Genomic DNA, 4947 nt, shown 5'->3' with positions numbered 1-4947 from the left:
AGAATGTCTTCCTAGTAGAAGACCTAAAGCTCTGCACTCCCCTTTCTCCACAGAGAAGCTTCATACAGATCCTTACTCCCCCGCCAAGATCCCAGCACAGGCTACCCTCCAGCCAGCCCCCCATCTTATTCCAACCCCCTCATTCTCAGAGTTTCCTAACTTGGAACAAATCTATTCTCCCAAAACCCCTTATTAAACGACTACATCCTTTTATCAGACTGTGGAGGGAACAGGCCTGGTGTGCCTCCTTTTCCCCACCAAACCTCCCTGAGGACGTCCTCTTTTTTGGGATTCAGTAGTTCAGAGACAAGTTTCCTATTTCCCCCGCAGCCCAGACACGTCTCTGTCTCCTACCAGCTAGGGAGCATCTTCCCATCCCCCAAGCGGGGGCACAGTGAGAAGCCTGGATTCTCCCAGGCCCTGGGACAGGCTCCCGCACACACTCTCCTCCAACTCCGGACCAGCCTCCCTCCCCCAACCCAGGGCCCTGCCAGCTCCGCCCCAGCTCAGGCCAGGCCCCATCCTCCCTCCAGACCCAGAGCAGGTCTCCCATCCCCACAGCTGCTCCCGGCAGACCCCGTCTACCTCTGAGTCCTTCCCCGAGTTTCCTATCTCTGCGCCCCACAGGAGCGGCCTCCGCGCCTCGGCCCCCGAGGGGAGCGCCTGGGGCCTCGAGAACCCGGCAGAGCCGGCGGCCCGGCTCCACTCACCCCTCAGCCCGGGAGGCGGGGGAGCTGCTGCGGCGGCTCCTCCGGCTGCGCCTCTCCTCCCCCCTCCCGGCCGCCACTCAGCCTCGGGCCTGGTCCCGGCCGGCCCCGGCCCGGCTCCGCTTCACCTCGTCCCGCACCCCGGCCGCGGGAGCCCGGTGTCCTGCATTGACCCGGAAGCAGCTTTCCCGACCCAACAACAACACGTGACCCTGCCGCACGTGTCACGTCCGCTGCGTGAATAGGAGGGGGCGCTGGAGGAGCAGGTCCTCTCCAACCCAGCTGGGGTTGCCATGGCGACGGGGAAGGCTGCACTGGTCTGGCCTTCATGAGAAACACACCTCATGTCCTGCTCTTGCTCTTGCCCATCTATCGAGGGGACACCAGGTGCAGAACATGAGTACGAATTGTCATATCAGAGTGACACAGGGGCAGATCAGAGCAGACTCCGGACAGGGGAGAGGCTACTGCCTTACAAAAAGGAGCACTGGGTGAACTTTTCCGAGACACTTGGAATCTTGGCCTGGCTCTGTTGCTAATTTGCTTTGTGACCCTGACCAAGTCACTTCCTGTCTCTGGCTTCAGTGTCCTCCTCCATAAAATAAGGAAACTATACTAGGTGAGCCCTCAGCTGTAATCTAATAAGATCCCATAGTGCTTGTGCATCAGGGTGTTGTGGCACTTTGACCTTTCTTCTGTGCCCCCTTCACAAGTGACATCCTGAGCTTCCAGCACCAACGTAGCTTTCATTTATTGAGCACCTTCTAGGTACAGGCACTGTACATATTCTATTTTTAATTTTTAAAACTTCAAAATGTGGCATTTTATAGAATTGAAAACTGAAGTTCAGAGAGATTAAGTGATCTGCCCAAGACCACCCAGTTGGTAAAAGTGACCAGGCCGAGATGTGAATGCACCAGAGTTCATGCACTTCAGATGATGCCATGCTATTGCTCCAGCTCCGTGCACAGTAGAACATCTGATTGTTGGGCTGTGATTGCTTATGTGCTTCTTTGTGCATTTCTTTTGCAGGAACATACATGGAATAGGAAGAGGGCCGGCTGATCCTGAAGAGAATTCAGCCTTGTACGGATATGTCAGCTGAAGTGCTAGTTGTTGAAGAGGTCTTTGTGCATAGTATGTGCTTTTGTGTGGTGTGTGTCAGGGAGGAAGTGGGGTATGTGATTTTCACACATGTATGTATTGATTCCTAGAGAGGAGAAAACAAAATTCTTTAGGGGAGACCCAATGGCAGCTTATCATCATCAGTTCCTGGGGACTTACTTTTGTCATTTGGTTTGGTTTTGTCTTACCCCATAGGTAGGGCTTAGAGGGGTTAGAGAAAAAAAAAAAAAAAACAGAAGGAGCTGCTTAAAGAAAATACTCTGAAGGAAAAGGGGAGGATGAGCCAGCATTTCATCCTAGGTTTCTCAGGTGGGGGCATTCCTCCCCCTTCCACAGAGAACAGAATGCATTTCTGGCACCTTAAGAAGTAATGGCTTTTGGAGCGTTGGGGGTCATTGGCGGGACCACAAAGTAGCTTCAGGGGTGAAGACCATGGAAAGAGCAGAGTGAAATATACAGAGAGGAGAAAGAGCAAGGTGGATGCTCCATGGATACTCGGTTGACAGACTTACTTGTGAGCTCAAGTATATCCCAGGATACTTAGGAGGCTTGATGCCCTGTGAGCAACTAGGAAAAAAGCTAGAAATGTGAGTTACTACTATTAACAAATACTACGTGTGATGTACATAAATATATATATATATATGAGTATTGTATTTGGCTGGGTGTGGTCAGCTATATACTTCTTTGTTTCTATGAGATATCCTTGAATCACTTTTCTGTTTCTTTTGTTCCTATCTCTCCCCTTATAAAGCACACTCCTAAAGACAAGATCAATGTCTCTACCCATCTCCCATCTATCTCCCCAAGACAGCCAGGATTATCTTTCTAAAACTTCTATCTGATTGTGTTATTGCCTGGAGCTTAAAACCCTTCCAAGATTCCCTGTGGCTCTCAGGATAAAGTCTACAATTATTAAGGTGCTTCTCAAGGTTTTTCCAGATCTGACTTTTCCAGCCTCATCTCTTACCACTGTCTCCCTTCTTCTATATCTGCTCTTTTCACTCTGCTAGCCACTAGCCACATGTGGCTATTTAAATTTAAGTTAATTAAACTTAAGTTAAATTAAAGCTTCACCTCCTCAGTCACATGCCACTAGCCACATTTCAAGTGCTCAATCACCATATGTAGCTAGTGGCTATCATATTGGACAGTGCAGATGAAGTATATTTTCATCATTACAGAAAGTTCTATTAGACTGTGCTTTTCTATACGCTCAATTATTCTGTGGGAATTCCCTCTGCTAAGCCATTTGCTTGAAACATTCTTCTTCTACTTCCTTGCCACTGAAAAGTATAGATATATACTTTTCAAGCTATGTCCTTGTCTCTTTGACAAGCATGTAAGGACGGAGGCAGGACTATTGTGTTCATCAGCGATTCCCTATTATTTCTAAAGGGCTGTCATATAGGAAAAAGAGAGTGGACATTGAACTAAGGTGTCAGAAAGTAACAGAAAGGCAAATTTCTGGTCATTTTGTTAGAAATTATTGATAATTCAATCACTTTGACCTACAAATGGCAATTTCATATGGTGAGACCTAATAATAAGGAAGAACTTTGGAAGAACTGGAGCTGCTTTAATCAGTTCTAGTTAATTCCCCGTCATTGGAATAGATTAAGCAAAGGCAGAACCTATTAGAACAATGTCTCGCAATAAGAAGTACATCTTACATCATGATCTAGTACTTACATATGATTGAAAAGTTTCACAAAGTAGTCCTTACTCTCTGTGATTACATGTGATACATTCTGATCGTTTCTATTATATTCCATTCTCTTTCATTTAAAAAATGCTGACTCCGAATTGATTTATGGGTCATAAATTGCAGTTTGTAAAAGACTTTCTGGGCACATTTCTTAGGCTTCGATCAGTGTCCCCATATTATAAGTTTCTAGAGAGCAAGGATGATTCTAAGATGGAATTTTACAGGAAGGGGAGGGCAGCCACGTGCAATTGACTGCTCCAATTGTTTAGATGTTTATAACATGTAGCATATTTGACCCGTGTTTTCTGAAGTTCCATAATCTGAATCTTTGATATCTTAATGTTGTTCTGAGTTTTTACTATGCCAAACACTGCTTGAAGTATTTTTCATTTTACTGTGTTTTCTTCAATCCTCACAATGGTCTTATGAAGGCCGTTTGGTACTATAAGATTTACCAAGTAAGTCTCAGGTTAAGTCATACACCCAGCAACATACAGCTAGTAAATGGCAGAGGCCAAATTCATATTTAGGTCAGTCTGACACTGGAAGCTGAGTTCGTAATAACTCTGCAATCATGAGGCATATTTCTATCATGAAGTTTCAGTCAGATATTTGCATGTCCTTTTAATTCAACAAATGCTTATTTTACAGCGGTTGTGTGCCTTGTACTTAGCTAAGTGGTTTGGGGAAAATGATAAATATGGTGTGGTCACTACAATGTAGTTGTAAAGGTAATGCATATACCTAAATAACAGTGAAACAGGGCAATTAAAGAGATACTGTTTTTAAAAGGGGATAAAGGAGTCATCTTTGTAGCTGAAGGCTCTTCCCAAGTAGGCAAAAGGATAAGGACAGAATTATATGAGAATCCAATGTGGACAGCAATAGAACACAGATGGGAACACAGGGGAAGAGGAATGCAGCTGCTTCCCTTGAAAGAATAATGATTGGTTTGGAAATTAAGAGTCTTTAATACCAGTCCCGGTTTTTCCATTAACCAGCTGTGTCTCTTGAACTCTTTCTGCCTTAGACCATTATCCACCAAATAACATGGATTGAACAAACTGCCATGGTGAATCACCCAAAATTATGTGTAACATACTGCATGTATTAAACTGTGTATATTATACGTATATACATTTTCAAGAGGAAGTGCTATAGATTTCATCAGATTCACAAAGAAATCCTAACTCAAAAAAAAAAATTAGGAAATACGATCCTTTTAAATTCTGCAATTCTCAGATTCTATACTTTATTTTTGTCAACATTATTGACATATTTGTCAGGAAATGAACTGTCATGTCAAGCTTAGTGACCTAGCAAAGGGCAGAGATTTTTAAAATTTTAATCTGGAGAATCATTCCTAGAATTTTTTAGAAAGTATCAGTATTTCTTACTAGGCAGAAT

At 44.4% G+C, this 4947-nt stretch overlaps 1 protein-coding gene across 1 annotated transcript in view; it reads right to left on the bottom strand.

Moving 5' to 3' along the window:
- The window catches only part of TBCEL (tubulin folding cofactor E-like), an 85023-nt gene extending 84137 nt beyond the window's left edge, over positions 1-886 (bottom strand). Inside the window, exon 1 of the mRNA XM_012644876.1 lies at positions 711-886. The gene's annotated coding sequence lies outside the window, so the exon portion shown is untranslated. The remainder of the gene's footprint in view (positions 1-710) is intronic.
- Positions 887-4947: the final 4061 nt, after the last annotated feature.

The sequence above is a fragment of the Propithecus coquereli genome, unplaced genomic scaffold, assembly GCF_000956105.1.
Source record: "Propithecus coquereli isolate 6110/MARCELLA unplaced genomic scaffold, Pcoq_1.0 Scaffold222, whole genome shotgun sequence".
NCBI lineage: Eukaryota > Metazoa > Chordata > Mammalia > Primates > Indriidae > Propithecus > Propithecus coquereli.
The sequence above is the reverse complement of the archived record's forward strand: the minus strand, read 5'-3'. Positions and strand labels throughout refer to the sequence as shown.